Genomic DNA, 25,056 nt, shown 5'->3' with positions numbered 1-25,056 from the left:
GAACACACACACACACACACACACACACATGAAGAAGCAAATAGACAATATTGCCTGAAGCTTCAAGTGATGATCCAGAGACTTGAGGAATCACATCGTGGAAATATTTATAGTTTGTATGTTCATGATGGTTAGGACAACTGTGAAAAAGAATATCATGAGCACTCCAACAATTAGAGGTCAAGAAGTAGAAGAGTTCAAAAGTGTCTGACTAAGAGTTGCAGTTAAGGTTAGAGGCAGACTAGGACCATGTGTCATCCTAGAAGCCAAGTAAAGAAAGCAATTGAAGAAGAAAGAACCAACCAGTCAGCTTCTGCAGCAAGACTGACTAAGACAGGGATCGAGACTTGATTTTATCCATTTTAGAGATAAACTGAGGCTCAGAAAGGTTTCCCAAGGTCTTAGATGGGACGTGAGAGTCTGCACTTCTAGTAGGATCCCAAGTGATGTAGATGTTGCTTGTTCATGAATCATACTTAGTAGCAAGGCCCTTCTTGACCAAACTCTACTGCCAAGTTCTCCTGACTTTTTAAATTGGAAATACACTTTTTAAAAGGAATGACTACATTTGACAAAACTGAGTTTGTAGGGACCTTAACTATTGTTATTTTAGCCTAGACATGAAGACTAAAGCCTGACTGTAATGGGTCAAAGAGCATAACAGTCTATTTATAGTAGCCAAGACATGTAAGCAACCTAAATGTCCACCAATAGATAAATGTATAAGAAAGATGTGGGGTGTATATATACATATATATATATATACATACATATATATACATATATATATATACACATATATATGTATATATATGTATGTATATATATATATATAAAAAATAGAATATAAATCCGCCATAAAAAAGAATGAAGTAATGCCATTTGCAGCAGCATGGATGGACCTAGAGATTCATATTTAGTGAAGAAAGAGAAAGACAAATACCATATGACATCACTTATTTGTGGAATATTAAAAAATGATACAAATGAACCTATTTGCAAAACAGAAGTAGACTCACGGATAGAAAACAAATTTATGCTTAACAAAGGGGAAAGGGTGAGGGAGAAATTAGGAGTTTGGGATTAACAGCTATTCACTGCTGTATGTAAAATAGGTAACCAACAAGGAGCTACTGCATAGCACAGTGAAGTCTATTCAACATCCTGTAATAACGTATAATGGAAAAGAATCTGAAAAAGAATATATATGACTGAATAACTTTGCTGTATACCTGAAACTAATACAACATTGTAAATCAACTATACTTCAATTTAAAAAAAGGATATAGGAGATGAAGGAGTGGCAATGCATTTAAGGAAAGCTCTTGAAGAATTTTATTATAAAGGGGAGCAGAGTGATGGAGCAGTATCTCAATGGGATGTGTAAGGGTTTTTGTTTTGCCTCATTCTCTAAGGCACTAATAAGAATAAGAAAAGTGTTAAGGAAAAAGTGATAATTCAGAAAAAAGAAGGGCTAATGACAGAAGCTAAGTCTGAAGGTAGATGAGAAGATCCTCACCTGCATACCTGGGCTACTGGTCCATGTACGACTGGATTACTTAGCCTTACATAGGAGTCTAGACAATTTATCCATTTCAACAAGTGGAAAGGCAAAAACTGTAAGTGCGGATGTGATTGGTTAGTAGATTTAAAATAAGTTCTTAACCAATTACTTTTCCATATAGTGAAATAAATAAAGATACCAACAGTGAACGGGTGGAGCAGAAGTCAATTTTACATTTGAGGACAAAGGAAACAGTGTTTTTTTTATATATAAAGTATTCTCAGAAAATAAGGAAGTGAATTGACAGGTGTTGGAGATCCCACTTAAGATTTGTGGTTATAAATTTAAAACGAGAGCATTCTGTATGATTTTGGGTTTAGCTGCACCAGGAGCAGAGAAGATGGAGAATTAGACTTAAACATGGTTTGTGTTTTCTCCGGTGAATACAGCAGGGGACAGAAAGGCAAGAAGCTGAGTTTAGTTTGAAGGGTCTTATAATAATTAACAATGGAACCTAAACTGGGTAAAAAGAGTTGCGAGTACATAGGGTGGGTGATGAACTGAAAAAGCTGGTGAGGTCAATGGGCTCAAAAAAGTTCCCATGGGCTCAAAGAATTGTGAAAATCGTAGTGTTTGAAGAACTGAACTAAAAGGATATTAAGTGGTACTCTGTAGAGAGTAGGACGCTTGCTGTTGGGAGTGCCACAGACTGAATGTTGTGTCCCCTCAAAATCCATACTTTGAAATCCCAACTCCCAGTGTAATTGTATTAGGAAGTAAAGACTTTGGAAATGAATTAGGTCATGAAGATGGAGCCTTCCTTAATGGGATGAGTATCCTTATAAGAAGAGACTCCAGAGAGATGGTTTTTCTCTCAGCCGTGTGAGGATACGAGAGGAAGATGGCTTCTGCAAATCAGAAAGAGTGCCCTCACCAAACACTGGATCTACCTTGATCTGGGACTTGTCTTTGAACTTCACAACCTCCAGACTGTGAGAAATAAATGTTTTTGTCTAAGCCACCCAGTCTATGGCATTCTGTTACAGAAGCCTAAATTGATTAATAAATGGGTTGGATGGTGGTGGTGGTGGTGGTCGTTGTGTGATAATGACAAGTTCTATGGAATTGGGTACCAGGAGGAGTAAAGACAAGATCACAGGCAGGAAGAAGGTTGGGGAGAAACTGAAATTTCAGGATTTGGGATGAAACAGTCATGTGGAAACAGAAATGACCAAAAATGATGACAGATCATTGAGTCATGTGCAGTGAGGGATGTGCTAAAATCTTCAGTGAATAAGGAAAAGTGACCAGAAGCATCATGGATGTCCGCAGTGTGGTGGAGTGAAGGGTGATAAACCAATATAATTCATCAAAAGAAGAGGAATTTTTAAGCAAGGAGGTAAGAACGGTTGTTGGCAAACAACAAAAAGGAGTAAAAGGGCAACCATCTCACTTTCAGGTCCAATGATTTTCAAGATGGAGGTGGGAGCAGCCATTACTTTAGAAGGCTTGGGTGATGCTCTGCTCTTAGAGAAGTACAAGATGTGTGTTAGAGCAAGTATGTGGTTGGAGCCTTCAGAGAAAGAAATCAAGGATAGAGGGGACTTTGCTGATGGTAATGAGAAGCTCCAAAGGGCATCACGGAAGGATTTAGAGATCAAGGATGGGTGGGATTTGTGTTAGACTATTGGAGGTACAGGGACAGCAAGTGTTCGGGCAATGCAGGAAGACCTTAAGGGCTTAGATTTCCTGTGATGATTTCAATTGGGGATATATGACATAGTAATAAAAGGGATTTAGTAAGGAGTTTGTTTCCTACCTTTCCAGTCTGATTTCAGGCATAGTTCTCTGAAATCCTCTACCCGTTCAATTTAAAACTTTCCACACACCAATATACTTGTTGGTTCAAACTGATCCTACTGCACAGTATGGCTCTATCACTACTCTCTCCTGCTTCTTCTAGGAAACTTCCCCATGTTCTTAGCAAGTCAGGATTCATTTCTCCACATATCACTATAATTGCCTAATGTAATCTTCCACTTACCTATTCACTTATATATAATTATTTCTCCCACAATAGATTGTGAGCCCCTGAACCACAGATATAGGGTGGTTTCTATTCTCCATAGTACCTAGAACTATTGTCAAAGGTCAATAGAAATGTACTGATCCATTTATTGAATTCTCCCCTTTATTCACCCTGAGGCCTCCAGACTTCAGCACTGTACCTATGATGGTAGTAAATAACCTGCAGGGACCCAGGTAGAGGTAGTCCTCCTGTCTCTACCCCATTCTCCCTCATCTCAAGCAAGACTGGCCTGTGCCTTTTGGGGATAGACAGCATAGAGCTGTGAATAGTCATTTTTGATTTGTAAACCATAGAAATACCCACAAAGATATGAAGATAAAACACTGCCCACGTTGTACTGGAAAGTGGAAAAAATTATCATTTATTGCAATGTGTGGTCTTGTTTCAATATAAAAATACAACTATAGACTATGGAAGCTAAAAGACACTGCCCTCATAGTAATGATTAGGGCCAAGAGTAACTTAATTTCATGAAGTTATTTTGCTTACCAATTTTAAATATACACATTCACACACACATGTTTAAAGAAACTAATTTTGTTTATATAATTAAAACCACTTGAGGGTATTTTAAATCAATTAGCTGTATCTGCTTTTATTACAACAGGTGATAAATAGGTACAATTGTTCTGTTATAATGTAATTTTAATAGTATTCATATAATTTTGTGTTCTATAAAGTGAAAATATGATTTCACAATTTTAAAAGTTTATTTCCTACATAAGCATCTTCTACTACTTTAACTTTGCTGAAAAGATTTATTTTAAGATGTACCCATTTTATTTTTAAGTGTGTGCTTGTATTTTGTGTTTCTTTTTCTGCTTAGTGATACTTAATCTTATTATAAGCCTTTTATGTGATTTGTATGCATATTACTGCTTTTCAAAGTTGATGAGCTGATCTCACATTCTTTCAAACACATAATAGATTGATTTTAAAATTTCCAAATGTTATGAGTAATTATTTCTAAAAAAGTTCTCTGTGAATTAAAACTTTTCTGTGAAAAACAGATGAATTTTAGCTTATTTTAGCTTTTCAATGACTGTCAATTAATTTCTGTGAATACTGTAATAGAGTACTATAAAGACTTTGAGGGTGGCACTGAGAGTCAATGTACTCAGATGATTTTATGGATTCTGGATGGAGACTTCAGTTAAGTACACTGCTTTCAAAGTCGTATACTAGGCCAAGAATGTATAGGCTTTCAGAGTGTGTCAGGCTGCTTCAGTTCAAATCCCAGCTCTGCTACTTACTAGAAATGTGACCGCGGGTGAGTTACTTAAGCTGTCTATAGCAGACATTATTGTTCACTATACAAAAGACATTCTCTACCTATTCTCCTTTGCCTTTTTCTGGTTGACAGAGCCTTCACATCCCTATAGAGGTCAAAAATACTGATGATTCTTGTGGCTTCCCTTGAAGTTAGTTATTGGCCTGTGATCCAACGCTATCCAATGGGCTGTAAAGAAAGCCTGCTAGAGATATCCTAGGACAGGTTTCCCTCCCTGTTAAATAGAGAGTAGGAGGTAATGAATGCAATGCAGTTCTTCTTTGGCCAAATATTGTTCTGTCTCTGATGCCTGAAGTTGTGCCAGCCATCTTGTAAAATATGAAAGGGTAAGCCAAAGAACCAATCTCAGGAGAACAGAGGTGAAAGAGTTTGGATCCTTTATGACATTACCAAGCCTCTGGGAAAATCCAGGAGCTTTTTAGCAGAGTTCCTGTTATGTTAAAGAAAGCTGAGCATCGAAGAATTGATGCTTTTGAACTGTGGTGTTGGAGAAGACTCTTGAGAGTCCCTTGGACTGCAAGGAGATCCAACCAGTCCATCCTAAAGGAGATCAGTCCTGGGTGTTCATTGGAAGGACTGATGTTGAAGCTGAAACTCCAATACTTTGGCCACCTCATGTGAAGAGTTGACTCATTGGAAAAGTCCCTAATGCTGGGTAGGATTGGGGGCAAGAGGAGAAGGGGACGACAGAGGATGAGATGGTTGGATGGCATCACTGACTAGATGGACATGGGTTTGGGTAGACTCTGGGAGTTGGTGATGGACAGAGAGGCCTGGCGTGCTGCGATTCATGGGGTTGGAAAGAGTCGGACATGACTGAGCGACTGAACTGAACTGAACTGAACTGAACTTAACTGTGGTGATCCACACAGTCAAAGGCTTTGGCATAGTCAATAAAGCAGAAATAGATGTTTTTCTGGAACTCTCTTGCTTTTTCAATGATCCAGCGGATGTTGGCAATTTGATCTCTAGTACCTCTGCCTTTTCTAAATCCAGCTTGAACATCTGGAAGTTCACGGTTCACGTATTGCTAAAGCCTGGCTTGGAGAATTTTGAGCATTACTTTACTAGCATGTGAGATGAATGCAATTGTGCAGTAGTTTGAGCATTCTATGGCATTTCCTTTCTTTGGGATTGGAATGAAAACTGACTTTTCCAGTCCTGTGGCCACTGCTGAGTTTTCCATATTTGCAGGCATATTGAGTGCAGCACTTTCACAGCATCATCTTTTAGGATCTGAAATAGCTCAACTGGAATTCCATCATCTCCACTAGCTTTGTTCATAGTGATGCTTCCTAAGGCCGACTTGACTTTGCATTCCAAAATGTCTGGCTTGATGTGAATGATCGTACCATCGTGATTATGTCGTCTTGAAGATCTTTTTTGCATATCCTCTTCATCAGAGGGCCGACAGACTGAAAACCACAATCACAGAAAATTAACCAATCTGATCACATGGACCACAGCCTTATCTAACTCATTGAAACTATGAGCCATGCCATTTAGGGCCACCCAAGATGAACGGGTTTTGTGGAGAGTTCTGACAAAATGCGGTCCACTGGAGAAGGGAATGCAAACCCTTCAGTATTCTTGCCTTGAGAACCCCATGAACAGTATCAGCAATGTTATGTTCAAACAAACGTTTTGGGGGTTCCTCCCAACTTTTCCAGTTGTCTGTGATAAGTCTAAATTGCCTATCTTCCATTCCCTAAAGCTGCTGATTTACTTTCTGGGGTTTGATCTCCTCAGCTGTCAAATGATAAAAACAATGATATCTCTATCTTATAGATGAAAGAATTAAATAAAATTATACAGGTAAAGTGCTTAGTAAAGTACTTGTATGTAGTAAGTGCTCAATAAATGTTTCAATAATAATAATGATAAAATAATCATAGCATCATTCTGATTAATATATTTGGGAAATGTGTTTCTTTTTAGCCCTGAGAAGTCAAAGACAGAGCTATTAAGGCAAGCAGAACTTTAAAGAAATGCTTTGTACTTACCAAACCAGATATAAACCCCAAATCTCCAACATGTTCCCCAGATGTCTGGCACCATTAGATTCAAAGTCTTATGCCAATAATTCTATATAGTTGGCCAATCAATGACTTTACCATAAGCGAGAGGGAGAATTTGTCCAAATCATAAACATTTACAGGTTCAAACAGATACTTAGCTATCAAAAACACATACTCAAAGGGAAAATTGCTGAGCATAAAAATTCCATCTGTGTTAAGCTGTCTTTTTTTGTGACCTTTTTTAAAAAATAGTTTAATAAATTTCTCCTAATTATATCAAAATCGCCATTTAAAAAAACTTCCCCCTAGTTCAGTTATGTGTGCCCATTAGGATTATTTCAGTTGTGTGTAACAAAAAAACCTAACACTGCTCATGACTAGAATCATAGTTCCATAAAGTTATCCAAGACTCAAAATCCTTGCATTTCACCACTCTGCCATCTACAGGATGTGATTCTAATCCTCAGGGTCCATATGGCTACTAGAGCTCCAACATCACATGTATATTCTAAGCAGTTGGATTTTGGGGTGAGCATGGAGGCTAAAGAAACTCCTTCCTTTTAGGAAGACTTCTTGGAGAGTCTACACAGTACTCCTGTTTGTCTTTTATTAATTGGAACATAGTCACATCATCACACCCAACCACAGAAGACTGGGAAATGTAGTCCTTTACCCATGCATAAGTGCATCTATTCACTAAAGAGAAGGGGGTGAATCAGGGTCATGAGTTAAAAGTCTGTGCTTCAAAGTTCTATGGACAAAGAAATAAAGAGAATTGTGATGAATTTCCTGAAAGACAAATTGAGTTGTTGTGAAAAGATATTTTCCAGGTTACTTTATCCCTACTGCAACCAGCAGCCAGGGGGACATCTTGAGGAAAGGAATCAATGCTTGAGGACCTGGGCTAGAGAGAAAAAAAAATTATTTGGGAAAAGAAAAAGGACTAAAAATTTATAGTCAAAAAGAAAGAGGTAAAGAGTGAATTTCTGGAGATTTTGCTACAATTTAGAAAACTTGTCAATTAAATGCCAACTTTCTGTTTTTCAGGTGGAATACTTTTGTGCTATACCATTGGATGCACAGGAATTTAAGTCAGAACACCTCTTAAAGTGTGGCTGTCACTTTCATGATGAATACGTTCAGGAAAGGTCCTTAAACACTTTATTCTGCCTCTTAATTAAACACATGACAGTTTGATTTCTCACTCATGAAATATTCTCTCCAGGCCATGTCCAAAACAGCACTTCAGCTGGCTGGGTTTGTAAGGAATTATGCACAGCACCTGCCTCTGCTGAATTCCATGGGACTCCAGTGGATTTTACACAGTGATGTCAAAGGGAAATACAAGATATTTTGCAAAGTAGGTTAGCATCCACATTTCCAAATAATTACTTGGTTTGGGGACCATCTATTCATTTAAAACATTTCCTGGGAATTCCTATTTTTGATAAACTTTCCTCCTGAGTCTCTAAGAAATTGTAACACATATTTATGCTGTTAATTTTCTAGTGACTATTCTAAAATACATCAGTGGATCTAAATTCTAAATGCTGTCATGTTTTAAAATGCAAATCTACATTGTACAATGCTCCTTGCTTTCTTTTTCCTTTAAGGCTTTCTTACCTCTGGCCTGGGCTTTAAAATATTATAGCTTATTATAACCTGTCTTTGATGCTGGAAACCAAAGTTAAGAAAACCTACTTAATTCAACAACAACAAAACATTATTGGAGGAAAATTTGTACTTTTGTCTTTGTTTAGAAGCAAATGAAAGTTTAGCTTTAAAGAGGGAAGAGAGATAGGCCACACTGTTTCTTTTGCCTGCTTGCCAGATGATGCTAACATGTCATTGTTTTTTCTCACTCAGGCATAAATGCCTAAAATCTCCCTTTTCTTCTGCTTACCATTGCCTTAACCGGTAATACTCTTCTCAGACAGCAAGATACCTGAATGTCTAAACATTTATCTGTACTAATACAGGCACATTTCATGTGAATGGCTGCCAGGCAGGAACTAGGCTGTCAGCTTCATCCCATCAGAAAGACTTTCAGTCCCCAAGACTGATGGCAGGTTCCAATTGTTAAGTCATTCTTGCTTGAACTGAATTTTAAAGTCAGGCTCCTACTGTTAAAGAATGGGGCTCTAACAGGGTATTTAGCCAGAAATGTTGCAATTCCAAATATAATACTCTTAGCTATGGATTTTGTTCTTGTCATTATTTTTTAAATTTGGGTACTGAGTGAAACTCCAGGGCAGCAAATAATGTGTAAGGGCAACCAATACTGCATAATAGTTCTTGTTTTGGTACATTCGCTTTGTAGTGATTTATTAAGGGAGACTGAAAAAGCCTGATTAAAATGCATAAACAGTGCTGAACAGTAAACAACCATGTCTAAGGATGAAAAAATGGGACCCACATGCTGTGCATGGAAATTGCCCTTAACAACATGGCCTATTGTTGAACAGATAGGAAGCCAAAGGTTGCTTGTAATCAAATTTGAAGTTTCCCATCACTTTTAAAAGCAACACTTCCTTGTGCAAAGGTTTCAATTTGTTGTAGTTAAAAACTGCTTCCTGACTTAATCCTTATAGAAACCAGGAGTTCTTTTGACTGTCAGGTAGATAAAAAAAATTTAGACTGAGAGCCCACTAGACTCGAAAAGACTAAATGAAACCAAATTTGTATGTTGAGAGGGGAATAAAAGCTAAAGACTCAATAGGAGAAAATTACATCAGCAATAGAATTCAAGAAAAAATTTTCTTGGTATTTCTTTTAAGCAAAGGAAAAAGAATTTAATGAGTTGGCTAGATACTCAAATCTCTTTTCTCATTCAAAAATAAAACAAATTTTAAATAAAAAAAGATTTTTTTTAAAAAACTGGCTCACTGCAGCCTAAACCAAACCTATGGGAAAAGATTCGAAGAGAAGAAATCATTAATAATATAAGACTTATCTGATGGGTTTAATTACATAAATACAAATACTTATATAATAGTTCCTAAAATTTATGCTTTGAAGAATAATGACTGCTAATTGAAGAAACAAAAAATTAACTGCTAAATCTTTAACCATATTTATTCTTCTACTGTTTGGATACAGTATAAAGAAAAATAAGTTAGGTAGTGTCTTAGTTAACATAGGGAACATTTTTAAATGTTTTGATAACTTTTCCAAAGAAATTTAAAGAATGAACAAGCAAGTCATAACTTTATTCTCCTAACCAAATATCCTTGTAGAGTAAATTTCAAAAAAACAATTCACAAATCTCTTATTGTTAAGCAATTAGGTCTCTTTCATTTCCCAATACTAACATTGTAATGAATATAATTATACCATAATCTTTGTATATATTTAAAATTATTTCTTTGGCATGAATCCCCTCACATATAATTTAGAAATTCTGGATCATGAAACTTTCAGTTACTGAAAAATGGCCTTCCATAAAAGTCTTACCAATTTTCATCTTATTAGTAGTACATAAGACTATATCAAAATCAGCATTTGGTATAATTTGTTCTTAATCTTTATCGAATTAATAAGTTAAAATGGCATTTTTAATGCTATCTTAATACAGCAAAATGTTGTGTCCAGTGAGTTTTAGTTATAATTATGTGTATTGATTTGTTTTATCTCTTATTACAGATATAAATGTGGTCAGTACAACAACTCAAATTAAGATTACATTATTATTACTCTGAAGATACATACTTAATTGTAAAATAAAAGTATCACTTCTATAAAGAACCTGAAATCACAAATTTATGGAAGGAAGATGTTCTTGGATAGTAATCTATCCATGACTCTCCCAGTCCCTGTAACCATCACAAGAACATCCCTTTACTTGTGAACAGAGTGGTGAGTCCATAGGTGTCCAGGAATATGTTATCCCAGGAACAGGCCTGTGCACCACTTAGATGTGTAGGGAAGTGTTGCAGCCTGTGATCCACAGAGCTGCCAGCTATGCTGCGCTGTGCTGTGCTCAGTCATGTCCAAATCTTTGCAACCCCATGGACTGCAACCTGCCAAGCTCGCCTGTCCATAGGATTTTCCAGGCCAGAATGCTGGAGTGAGTGCCATTTCCTTCTCCAGGGGATCTTCCTGACCCAGAGACTGAACCCACATCTCTTGCATCTCCTGCACTGGCAGGTGGATGCACCACCTGGGAAGCCCTCCAGAGAGAGAAATGCTGATATGGATCGAGTGAGACCTCAGAGGCCAGGACCAACAACAGACGTGGCAATGAAAGGACTCTTTTACCACTTCAAAAGCAGAAAGTAGGCTTTTCAGTACATTAAAGGGAGAGTGGTTACCTTTTACTAAAATCATAAGATATCATTTGTTAATAATTGCAGTCATCCTGCTAAGCTAGCTCTCTGCCTCTAACCTCTTGCTTCACTAAACCATCATTACTTTGCTAGACATGTTTCATCCTGAAACACAGGATGGATTATGCTCTTCTCAGAGTAAGTACTTAGGCTCTTCCTAAACATCCACATCATTGCCATGAAGCTTGTAGCATAACATCCGAGACCCTCTCCATCCAACCCTAACCTACCTTTTTCAGCATCAACTTCATCTCTGTACATTCTGCACTGTAGACATTGCTTTATTCACCATTTCTCAAATACGTACTATGACTATTCATTCCTCCAAGTTTTTGCTCGTGTTTACTGATCTATGAGGCTGGAATACCCTTCTCTGGTCACAAAACCCTACCCAAATTCTTTCCATCAAATTCAATCATTCCTTCCTCTGGAGTCTTAAGACACACACTATTTGGCATCTTTCTTTCTGCCTTGTAATGATGGTTATTCACACTCATGCTTATAAGCATATGAGAAACGGTGACTGTATTTCAATCATGTTTGATTTCCCCACAGCTTATCTAGCACAATAAATACTTTGTAAAAGGAAATGCCTGCTCAGTATTTGTTTTGTGAATTGAATTGAATCTTTAATTACCAGTTTTAGTTGCTTTCTGTGTGTGTGTGTGTGTGTGTGTGCGCGCGTGCACACACACACACGCACGCATGCACTCATCATGTACAATTCTTTGCGACCCCATGGACTGTAGCCCACCAGGCTCCTCTGTCCATGGAATTCTCCAGGCAAGAATATTGAAGTGGGTTGCCATCCCCTCCTCCAGGGGGATCTTCCAGACCCAGGAATAGGAAATAGCAACCGATTATGACGAGTTTATGAGAAAAAGACAGTCCTAATTTGTTCCAAAGTAGAGTTGCCAGGTAAAATAGAGAACATTCAGTTAAATTTGAATTTGAAATTCTAGTTTAACTGAAGGTCCTATATTTTTATTTGCTAAATCTGGCATCCCCAGTCCAAACACATAACAGTTTCACCACTGTCAGTATTAACTTCTGGGCAATAGTGAATTAGTGTGGGTGTAAATCTGTTCACATCCAATTCTTCTATAGCAATATGTGTATGGTGGTGGTGGTTTAGTCGCTAAGTCGTGTCTGACTCTTGCTACCCATGGACTGTAGCCCGCCAAGCTCCTCTGTCCATGGGATTTTCCAGGCAAGAATTCTGGAGTGAGTGCCATTTCCTTCTCCAGGGGATCTTCCCAACCCAGGAATCAAATCGGGTCTCCTGCATTGTAGGCAGATTCTTTACAGACTGAGCTATGAGGGAAGCCCCATGGCTATATGTGTATAGCCACCATGAATCCTCTTGGTGTTAAGGGGAAGGTAATGTTTGGGGAGAAAAAAAGAGCGGAAGACAAATTTATAGCTTGAGTCTTATAGTCTTACACTTATAGTGGCTATTTGAGGAACCCAGGAGAAAATTTTCATGTATTAATATAAATTCTTCAAATAGCTGGTTGTTCTGATCAACAAGATAGCCAAGGGAAACCTTTGAGGTCTTTGAGACATTCTGCTTTTGTATCCTCACCCAGGACATTTTTTCACACTGCCCTCGGCCTCTTTCATTGTCTGTCTAGCATCCCAACCACAATGGGGTCATTGTGTGGACACTGCTTTTGCCAACCTTTCATGCTTGGCCCTGAGGATCCATGTCTAGCCCAAGTTATTTGATAACATCCTCTCACCTTATCCTTCACCCGCACTTTTCACCCCACCTCTTCTCTCTTCTAGTTTCCTAGGCAACGGTTTGTTAGTCTAATAATAAACCAATGCTTGCCATTGTACAATGAGATCAATAGAACCCTCAGGATTCGCCTCTGCTCCCAGATAACATCTGCAGTTTAACACTAACCTTCTGGGGACAAACCCTGGCTCTCCTTAAATTGTCTGATCAAAGAGGGTTGGAATTTCCTGTAGGGGTGGGCGATGTCCTCCTGGAGGAAATTTTTTTTGGAGACAGAAACCTTGCAGTATTCTTTAAATCAAATTATGTGAGCAGCTGTCTGCTGATGAGCTAAGCAGAGTTTCTTATTTGTAGAAGCAACTAGTATGTTCAGACCTCACCATTCTGACTACAAAGTAATTTCCTATGTATCCAAGTCACACCTAAGTTGAGCTCCCAGTTGCCCATAAGGAACTTATTGCTCCTCTGAGGGTGCTCCTCTGAGGGCGCTATCATCACCTATAGGCCATCAGAGAAGAAATCCTTATGATCTTCAAGCCTGGCCCCTGTCAAATCTCCATGCCTCGACTTCTGCAGAAAAAAAAAAAAAAAAAGAATCCCAAGAGCCCACAGTTTCACTGGGAAAATACTCCCACAGAACTAGACACATTCAAAGCAATACAATTGTTTAATCACGGAGAATAAGGGTCTGGCAATGTGACACACTAAAATGGAACTGTCATCAGGATGAAGTCAGCCACTTCAGCCCTTTAGCAACTGCAATCTTGTCAATCACACGAACTATGAACAGGTATGTGAAAGACCCTGTGGGGAAACTGTGACTGCTGAGTTAACCCAACCAGAGGCCACATTTGGGTTTTCAACGTGACTTCTGATAGAAGAATGAACAGCCTTCTCCCTGCCAGCACATAGTTCCATGTTTTACAGTTGTGAAGACCAAGATATACATAGCAGGCTCCTTAGGACTCTGCTTGCTGGCATCTGAAGCCAATCATAGCTAGCTTTTAAAAAACAAAAATAAAGAGGACTGTATTACAAGGATGGAACGATTCAAGGGAATTCAGGGGAACTCAAGGGAATTCTCAGAATTCAAGGGAAGACAAGGCTACTGGCTACTATAAAAGGGAATCTGGAGAAAATCCATTATCCTGCTGTCCTCACCTCTCCTTCATACCGTGGTGTCATTTTTTTTTTCTCTTTTGTCATTCATTTCCTCTGCTCCCTTAATCTACATGGAGGAATATAGCTTTCCGCCATGTTGCAGTCAGCACTGTAAAGATAATAAAAATCTTTATTTGAAAGATAAGGTTATAGTTCTCACCATGGCTGCCAGGGACCCAGCCTCAGTGGGATGGGAAGGAAGTGAGGCAGTCACTGTGAGCAGAGCCGACACTGGAGAAGGGACTGACTCAAAGCAGACACGGCACCATGTCCCTAGGTTTTGCCTGTGACAAAATCAGAAGTGGGAATGAGAGAAGTATTGGATATCTTGTTGCATGCTGAGGTTAGACTTGTGATAAAAACATGCAGAATGATAAAAAAATTATAATTCACAACATGCAATGTACTTAGTAAATATTGGCTTCCCTGGTGGCTCAGACGGTAAAGCTTCTGCCTGCAATATGGGACACCTGGATTCGAGCCCTGGGTCAGGAAGATCTCCCGGAGAAGGAAATGGCAACCCACTCCAGTATTCTTGCCTGGAAAATTCCATGGACAGAGGAGCCTGATAGGCTACAGTCCATGGGGTCGCAAAGAGTCAGACACAACTGATCAACTTCACTTTCACTTTAGCAAATATCAGGGCTTCCCTTGTGGGTCAGCTGGTTAAGAATCTACCTGCAATGAGGGAGACCTGGGTTCGATCCCTGGGTTGGGAAGATCCCCTGGAGAAGGGAAAGGCTACCCACTCCAGTATTCTGTCCTGGAGAATTCCATGGACTGTATAGATAGTCCATGGGGTCGCAAAGAGTCGGACTTTCACTTTCCAGTAAACATCAGAAACCCTTATTCCAGAAGCCTAATTGTTCACTTATTTGTCTGCCTTAACTGCTAAGTAGGACATCTCTTAGAAATAAAACTTAGTTGAATTGGTTTAAAATAACATCACTCTGTTTGGGCTTATAAAGGATTTTTACTGTAAAATTACTAATGATTCACCACTGGCAGAGTTCAGACCTTCTGCCTCAGTAAGTTTCCTCAGTGCAATCAGATTTTATTCAGATACTCTCTGAAGAAGTGGAAAATAATCTGACAAAAAAGTAACCTTTGAATCCATTCAGCTTTATGAGGACCAATAGAACTGAATGAAGCCCTACTCAGTTCTACAGTCATTCTTATTCTTTTCTTTGCTGCCTCTTTAATGCAATGCTTACACTTTCCAATCACCTCTTACAGTCATTTCCAAGGCTTTTTTGTTCATCTTTATCTTTAAAAAAATTAGTACATTCTTCCAATTTAAGTTTATTTATTTACTGAAAGATATTATAAGGTGAATAATAAAATTTTTAAAATGCAATCTACACTAAATGTAACTAGAAGCTATATTTTCTTCCCACACCCCAGTGGTCACCTTGTGCACTGGCCTATTGTTACAAGACTGTCAGTTTGTCTGAGCTGAGTTGTTCTTAGTGTATCAGTTTGAATGTCCTAAAGGGCAGTTCTAAACTTTAGGTATAAGGCATTCTTGGTAACCATATCTTAAAATGAGTTCTCCAATTGTGTAGGTGCCATGAAACTTTGTCTGTAGCTCCCCAAAACACTGAATGAGATGCAGAATCAAACAAGTAAAGTGAATTTTCTTAAAAATAAAAAATTGAGAAAATTTTTATTTTCCAGTAAGGAAAGGCTACACACAGTGAAGCAGGTAGAGGCTTCAGCCTATGGTTGAAACAAACAAAACCCTAGCAGGCACAGGGAAGCCAGCTGGCTAATGCTCTCCAATAATCAAATTATCTTGCTTTTTCTCTGTATTCATTCTTTTTGTCTTCTTCCCAAATCCAGAGACGTTAAGGTGATGTTGACCCTGCCACTATATTTCAGGCCAAAGGAAATCATAAGATACAGTAACAGATAAACCAGTAGTCTTATTCCTGAGTAAAGCCTCTCTCAGCAAAGGAACAACCAAAATTTAACAATAAACTGAAAACAGTATTTGTTAAAAGAGTGGTAGGTAATGAATTTATCTCTCTGATCTATAATAAGTGCATATAAATTAATATCTGCTCAGCTGCTCAGTCATATCTGACTATTTGTGACCTCATGGGCTGTAGCCCGCCAGGCTCTTCTGTCCATGGAATTTTCCAGGCAAGAATACTGGAGTGGGTTGTCATTTCCTACTCCAAATAGGGTTGCCAAATATAAAATACGGGACATCCAATTAAAATTGAACTTTAAGCAAATAATAATTTTTTAGTATAAATATAATATTTTATCTGTCAACTTTAACTCTCAAGGAGTTTAATTTAGTGGAGGATAAATTTTCTACAAAGATCATGAATTAATTTTTCAAACTTATTTTTTGTAGTAAAATAGATGTAACATAAAATTAACATTTTAACCATTTTAAAGTGTACAATTAAGTGGTAGTAAGTTTATTCGCAGTGTTGTGCAACCATTACTACCACCCAGTTTCAGAACTTCTTCATTGCCTCAAAGGGAAAATTCTGGATGTATTAAGCATTTGCTCCCCACACCCCATTCTCCATAGTGCCTGAAAGTCACTAATCTTATTTCTGTCCCCATAGACTTGCCTGTTCTGGACATTTCATGTAAGTGGAGTCACACAAGATGTGATCTTTTATGTCTAATCTTTTAGTTAGCATGATGTTTTCAAGGTTCATCCATGTTGGAGCATGTATCAAAATGTCATTCTTTCTTATGGCTGAATAATATTCCATTATATGTGCACACCACGTTTTGTTTATCCATTTATTTGTTAGTGGACAGATTGGTTGTATCTACCTATTGACTATTGTGACATATGAATTAATTTTATAACTATTACAATATTGTAAAGTAATTAGCCCCCAACTAAAATAAATAAATTTATAAAATTTAAAAAAAAAAAGTAAGTTTTATTAAAGCTATTAAAAGCCTTAAGGGATAATGAAAATCTTTCTCAGAGCTTCTTCTATCTCAATGTGATGTGTTTAAATAACTCTGAGTCAAGTAGATAGACAGGCAGTGTTCATTCAACACAGGATCATGTAGTAAGCAACATAAAATAAAATGTGGCAGATATAAACAAGCATAAAATAAAGATCTTGTCATCAAGAAACTTACACCAAATTCTGGGAAATGAAAGTCAAAAGTTCAGCATTTAATCAAAGCAAGGCTGCATTGCCTCTCAGTCAGAAACAGCCGCGTTTAGGGTTGATTAAGGGCTTATCTTAAAACAATAAGTAGAGTGCATCACATCTGCTTGATTAAACAGCTTCAAAAAAAAAACTCTACGATTCCCAGAAAAAAACTGAAACCTTTATCCAAAGACAAATCATATTTTCCAACACCGAAAGCTACAAAAGTTCAGAAATATTGGAGTCCCTCCTCTAGTACCTCCTCACAACACATGTAAGATAACTAACTCCTGCCTTCCCCTGTTTAGTCAGTGTTCTTTTGTTTTAGGTTCTCGGAGGTTTTGAGAGTACATCAGTAAATTCTTGCTACGACAGCTGGAGGAAGCTGGCTTATAAAACCTTGTGCTGGCATCATCGCAGAGCATCAGGAAACATGAGAAATGGAAGCAGACATGAAGGCACCTTCAGACTTCTCTCTCCCTTGGCAGGACCCCAGACAGCCAAAGCCTGACCCAAAGCCAGAGGAGAAATAGAGAGGTGACCTGAGTAAGATGGGGAGGTGAAGAGCAGTCAGAGACTCAAGATTCCTAGGTGTCTTCTCTGGCTCAACGGTTCATTCCCTCTTCCAGAACTTAGCAGACTTTACTTCCTTTGCCCTCACTCAAATTACCTGCCTTGCCTTTACTTCTACTGCCCATGGACTAAAATTATATGTGTTTTTCCTTAAGACTCAGTGCAGATCCTACATTCTCCAAAGAAGCTTTTCAGATCATCTTCCTTCCTGCAATAAAATAAAGGAGATGTCTTCCTACTTTGGACTTTATCTCACCCTACGTATTACAATTGTTGAATATTCTAGTTACTCGTGGTTTTGTGTCTGACTCTTTGCGACCCTATGGACCATAGCCCACCAGGCTCTTCTGTGCATGGGGTTCTCCAGGAAAGAATACTGGAGTGGATTGCCATGCCCTCCTCCAGGGGATCTTCCTGACTCAGGAATCAGACTCGTGTCTCCTATGTCTCCTGCATTGGCAGGTGGGTTCTTTACTATTAGCACCACCTGGGAAGCCCATGTATTATAATTGCTGAATATTCTAGTTATTCGTGGTTTTGTGTTGGCACTTGCTCTCCATATACTATCACCATTCAGCAGATATAATACAACTCCAAAAAGTTGTCTCTTCATGATAACAACTACATTCCACTTGTTTCTAAGTGCCTGCATCCTTTTGTTTACTCTGCCACATGCTCATAACAAGTTGACCAGTGTCATACATAGGTTTAATACTTTGGAAAAAGTACAGTATTGAATGGATGAGTGGTTAATTATTTTTAGGCCCCAATTTCACGAGCAAAGTCTTTTCAAATTAAAAATACTTGAATAGCAGAATAGAGATATTTGCCTGCCCGCTACAAGATACAAGTAGTTGATTGAATCTGTGTATTATCTAGGTAGATAGGGCATCTTTTTTTTTTTTCTTAAAAGAATTTGTCTTTTAGGGTATAAAAGAGAGAATTTAGCTCACTCTTCCCTGGATATGTCCCAAAGAATACCTTTCACTTCCTTTTTTTCAGCTCAGTTCAGTCGCTCAGTCATGTCCGACTCTTTGTGATCCCATGAACCGCAGCACGCCAGGCCTCCCTGTCCATCACCAACTACCTGAGTCCACCAAAACCCATGTCCATCGAGTCAGTGATACCATCCAACCATCTCATCCTCTGTCGTCCCCTTCTCCTCCTGCCCTCAATCTTTCCCAGCATCAGGGTCTTTTCCAATGAGTCAACTCTTCGCATCAGGTGGCCAAAGTATTGGAGTTTCAGCTTCAACATCAGTCCTTCCAATGAATATTCAGGACTGATTTCCTTTAGGATGGACTGGTTGGATCTCCTTGCAGTCCAAGGGACTCTCAAGAGTCTTCTCCAACACCACAGTTAAAAAGCATCAATTCTTTGGCGCTCAGCTTTTTTTATAGTCCAACTCTCACATCCATACATGACTACTGGAAAAAACATAGCCTTGACTAGATGGGCCTTTGTTGGCAAAATATTGTCTCTGCTTTTTAATATGCTGCCTAGGTTGGTCATAACTTTCCTTCCAAAGAGTAAGTGTCTTTTAATTTCATGGCTGAAATCACCATCTGCAGTGATTTTGGAGCCCAGAAAAATAAAGTCAGCCACTGTTTCCACTGTTTCCCCATCTATCTGCCATGAGGTGATGGGACCGAATGCCATGATCTTAGCTTTCTGAATATTGAGCTTTAAGCCAACTTTTTCACTCTCCTCTTTCACTTTCATGAAGAGGCTTTTTAGTTCTTCTTCACTTTCTGCCATAAGGGTGGTGTCATCTGCATATCTGAGGTTATTGATATTTCTCCCGGCAATCTTGATTCCAGCTTGTGCATCCTCCAGCCCAGCGTTTCTCATATACGTTTCTCATATAAGTTGTACTCTGCATATAAGTTAAATAAGCAGGGTGACAATATACAGCCTTGACATACTCCTTTTCCTATTTGGAACCAGTCTGTTGTTCCATGTCCAGTTCTAACTGTTGCTTCCTGACCTGCATACAGGTTTCTCAAGAGGCAGGTCAGGTCATCTGGTATGCCCATCTCTTTCAGAATTTTCCACAGTTTATTGTGATCCACACAGTCAAAGGCTTTGGCATAGTCAATAAAGCAGAAATAGATGTTTTTCTGGAACTCTCTTGCTTTTTTGATGATCTATCAGATGTTGGCAATTTGATCTTTGGTTCCTCTGCCTTTTCTAAAACCTGCTTGAACATCTGGAAGTTCACGGTTCATGTATTCCTGAAGCCTGGCTTGGAGAATTTTGAGCATCACTTTACTAGCATGTGAGATGAGTGCAATTGTGCGGTAGTTTGAGCATTCTTTGGCATTGCCTTTCTTTGGGATTGGAACGAAGACTGACCTCTTCCAGTCCTGTGGCCACTGCTGAGTTTTCCAAATTTGCTGGCATATTGAGTGCAGCACTTTCACAGCATCATCTTTCAGGATTTGAAATAGCTCAACTGGAATTCCATCACCTCCACTAGCTTTGGTCGTAGTGATGCTTCCTAAGGCCCACTTGACTTCACATTCCAGGATGTCTGGCTCTAGGTGAGTACACTTAATTTCTCAATTTAATTCTCTATATCAAATCATACATACTTTTCTATGTTACTATTTTGATAATTTTATAATTATTCTAAATACTCCAATAGGCTATGCAATAGAATAAGTTCCACCTTAACGTGAAAAGTAGGGAAAAAGCAAGCTCTTATGGAGAAATTAACCAAAACATTAAGATCCTTAACCAATGGCATCTGGGTGTGTTGCTAGTGTTGCTATGAATTATGTGCTGACTTTTTATGTTGCTCCAATTGCAGTATAGTTGTCAACACTTCACTTTATTAACTCATTTATCCCTTCCATAAATATTTATTGAGTATGATGTCTGAGATACTGAGCTAAGTACAGTACTATGTACTTGCTCATTTTTCTCCTAACTCTGACAGTTGTTATTTACTTTTGCAACCACAAGTTTCCCACCATCCCTGAGGAACTTCCCTGGTGGCTCAGATGGTAAAGCATCTGCCTACAAGGCGGGAGAGCTGGGTTTGATCCCTCAGTCAGGAAGATCCCCTGGAGAAGGAAATGGCAACCCACTCCAGTACTCTTGCCTGGAAAATTCCGTGGACAGAGGAGCCTGGTAGGTTACAGTCCATGGGGTCACAAAGAGCTGGCCAGAACTGAGTGACTTCACTTCACTTCACTTCTGAGGAACTGGTGTCCTTTGGGGAGTTGTTATTGAATCTCCTCCTTCAATTACTGGGGATGGCTAACATCTGTCCCAGGTAGTCACTCACATCTCCAGAACCAATGATAGATCCTGCCCATAATTCATGGCACTCTTTCCACCATACCTGAAGGTGACCTCAAATTGTTTCTCAATGCAACACATCAGGAAGCTCTATCATTTGGATGATATGCTACAGGAAATCTACTTCCTTTTCACCTCTCTCCTGAATGATTTTGTCTCCTCCTACAACTTCAACATTCACACCTGTGAAGATGGTTCCCAAACTTTACCTGACATTTTTCCTGAGTTTGAGTTTTGTATTTCCAATAACCTAAAGTCCTCGTTCACTTAGTATTTCAAGCTCAGCTTGTTCAAAATCAAACTTATTATATTCCCCAAAAACCTGCTCTTGGAAATTACTTGGGAATCATCCAGTCTAGAGATTTTAGGCTTATCTCTTTTTCTTATCTCTCACTGCTCATTTCCATAAGAGTTTGATCATTAAGTTACATTAATTCTACTTCTTAAATGTCTCTTGAATATGTGACTTCTTATCCTTTACCACCTTCCTAGGTAGGACCATCAGGGACCGCCTACTGGGTTCTTACAATAACATCTAGCCAGGAATGAATTACTCACTTCTCCAAATCATTCTCCTCCTTGCCATCAATTATCTTCCTGAAGCATTGATCTGACCATATGAGTGGTTTCCCTCATCTTCATCAATGTATCCTTAAAATCTTTCAGTGTCACCAATAGAAATACAAATTCTTTCCTGTCCTCCTTACCTCTCCCCTCCCCAGCACAGCCTCCACTATTGGTGCATGTTGCTGTGTTGTATGATGCTTAGTTGAATCTGTCCTACCAAGCTGTTGAAACCTAGAGTAATTTTATTCATTTTTCTACCTATAATATGAATAACTCAGTTCCTAACACATAGCAAAGGATTAGTGAGTGTTCTTGGCATATGCCAAAGCAAAGCATACCCCATCTTCTACATCAGTTTCCTCTTTAAAGAGTGGGTTGGGTACCTAGAACAGTCAAATTCAAAGAGTATATTGGTGGATGCCAGAGGCTGGAGGGAGGGGAGGAAGGAGGGGGGAATGGGGAGTTAGTGTTTAATGGGAACAGAGTTGCAGTTTAGTAAGGTGAAAGATTCGGGAGATGGATGATGGTGAAAGTTGCACAACAATATGAATGTACTTAGTGCCACTGAATTGTATAGTTAAAAATGGTTAAAAGAGTATGCTTTATATTATGTGACTTTTACCATAATAAGAAAACATTTTTTAAAAAAAGAGTAGCTGGTTGGTAAAAGAAGATGATTCATTTTGGCTTATATTTGAGTCTTATCACATGAACTTGAATTGGAAATTGTTGAGTTGCCAGTATTTTTTCCAAATCTTCAGTGAAATTTCCTTGGAAAGTTATGCAGTGAGATGATTCATCCAGACTTTGTGAAACAAAATTGTCCCTTCATTTTCTTGTTTTAGAAACAAACAAAAAAAGCCATCGTGGCTTGATTGACATCAGCGAAAAAACCCTTTTGTTTCCTATAATCCAGTGTTTTCATTAAGTAATTTGCAATGTAGCAGGGAGGAAAAGAGTGTTTGTAGGGGATTCTAGAGGCATTCTGCCTAAGAAAATCTGATTAATTTGAATAGTGGAGTTGGAGCCTCCAGTCATACCTCATAAAAGTCTCCCTTTGCACTAACAGGCTGCTTCTACTTCTGGGTAGAAATCCCATTTTGTGTGGCCTGCAAGCCCCTGGAAGACATGACATTTTCAGACTGAAATACATTTCAAAGAGGGAAATCTGCTTATGGCAGTGGTTGGGTATAATAATATGATGAAATCAAATGTTGGCCTCTGTAATGACATAACTCTTTGCTATGAAATTAAAAATATTAGAAGGCATATCAGAGAGTTAATGCAACTAGACCTTAAAATTAAAGCTAAAGTAGTACTGTGGATGACAGGTCTCCCCTAAACTGATCTAATAGTATTTTCCTGGATTAAACGGTGTTTAATAAGGCAAATGGATTAATCTATTACAATGTAGTTCATGAACAAATGAAGGCCTCCAGTCCAGATATTGCTGTCAGCAGTTCACAGTGGAATTCTTTCATGAACTGTGGGAGTTGATTTTAATTATGCAGTCTAAAATGTATGTGAGTGCCTTAAGAAAGGAACCAAGACAGGGAAATGTACCAAAAAAATCCCACAAAACTAGGATACCAGTAAGTGAATCTTTCCTTCAAAGAAAAAAAATGCCAGATTACAAATGAGTGCTCTCTTTAGTTAGTGGGCTAAATTAGTGTGCAGGCCTAGATAAAGGGAACAATGAACACCTCCTGACACCAGGCTGTGCGTCTGGTGAGCATCCCTCAGTGCAAATGTTAGTACTGTGTGAGTATTTATTGTGTTTCTATAAAGTCCTAATGAGCTCCTTGGGTGAGAGTGAAACCCTTTGCTTTTTCACACTGTGCTCAAGACCCCTAAACGTCATGGGGTCAAATCTAAAGAAAGGGTAATGGACCATGAGGTCCAGCTTAATAGACCTGATATTAACACAGCAGCAAGAATGTCACCAAATGCAAAGTTTAGGGCAAGCAATGAATGAAGTATTTGTTACACTTAAAGAATATACAAAGGTTATAACAGAGTAGCAGCACTACATCAATGTCATCATTGCAGGACTTTGAAAATCTGCCATGTATGAAATAACCCTGTAACACATCTTTAAGTTGGTTACAATACATGAATTTGCTTCCCGACCACAAAGAATATTAGAATAGAAAATTATGCAACTGCAGTGACTACCTATAATTATTTTTAGATATTGACAATCTCTTGCCCATAAAAATAAACAGGATACTCAGTATAAACAGGATACTCAGTATTCATTGAATGGAAATACAGTGTACTTACTTTTTGTGTTGCTTATACAGTTCATACACTTAAATATATACTTTCTCTAAATGAAACAGAAAAAATTTTCTCCTCTAGTGGTCTGGTTTCTTAAAGATAGGACTGGTGTCCCTTGGTTTGAAATAAGTAAAGCATAACCACACTGAGTATGATGTCATAAAGAGAACCACTTGTGTAAATACAGGACACTTTAAGCAGACTCATTGGTCCATGTAGTTGTTGGCTCATCACAATAATCTTGGTCTGTTATTACAATGAACTTCAGTTCAAATGATACACTGTAAGCCACAGACCTGAGGTCTAAGAGCACCACACTCCATGGATTTGTTCATAAGTTAACATTTAAAAGCATCATCACTCTCTCACATGGGTAAAAATGGAAGATCTGAGGGTATGAGCCAGTAAAAATATTTATGTGTTTATGCACCTTCCATGTTTTTATTTTCTGCTGGGTAAAATAGTTTTCTTTGAATCTGACTCACATAGGCTGTAAATTATTTGAAGACAAGGACTGTATCTTTGGGCCTCCCAGGTGGCGCTAGTGGTACAGAATCTGCCTGCCAAGGCAGGAGACTCAAGAGCTGCGAGTTCGATCCCTGGATTGGGAAGATCCCTTGGACTAGGAAATGGCAACCCACTCCAGTGTTCTTGCCTGGAAAATTTCATGGGCAGAGGAGCTTGGCAGGCTACAGTCCATGGGATCACAAAGAGTCGGACATGACTGAGCGCACACACACACACACACACACACACACACACACACACACCCTACTTCTGTTGCTTTATGTTTCTGTTCCCAACACTAAAGATAAAGCCATGCTATTGCTGATAGAGACAAACAACTTGTTACTTACCAGCTCCTCTTTTTTCCATGACTTGATTACTACAAAAGTAGAAAATTATGTTTATTCAGGAAGGTCAGGCAGTATGTTGCCAAACTATTAATAACTAGATCAGAAGACACATATGCCATCATGTACTTTCAACAGCTTATATATTTGTTTACTTTTGACTTCATATTACTTATTTATTTATTTTGATTTTGGCTGTGCTGGATCTTG

General features: G+C 38.5%; 1 long non-coding RNA gene across 1 annotated transcript; it reads right to left on the bottom strand.

The window, feature by feature from the left end:
• Positions 1 to 4,395: 4,395 nt before the first annotated feature.
• On the bottom strand, positions 4,396 to 24,100 carry LOC145546524 (uncharacterized). The gene is made up of 4 exons (XR_014082987.1): positions 23,996 to 24,100; positions 14,290 to 14,413; positions 13,391 to 13,538; positions 4,396 to 6,299 (listed from the first exon to the last, which is right to left on the bottom strand). It is a non-coding gene; the product is annotated as an uncharacterized LOC145546524 (long non-coding RNA).
• Between the last annotated feature and the right edge of the window lie 956 nt (positions 24,101 to 25,056).

The sequence above is a fragment of the Giraffa tippelskirchi genome, chromosome 4, assembly GCF_054371585.1.
Source record: "Giraffa tippelskirchi isolate mGirTip1 chromosome 4, T2T-mGirTip1v1.2.pri, whole genome shotgun sequence".
Taxonomy (NCBI): Eukaryota; Metazoa; Chordata; class Mammalia; order Artiodactyla; family Giraffidae; genus Giraffa; species Giraffa tippelskirchi.
This window is presented reverse-complemented; position numbering and strand designations above follow the sequence as displayed.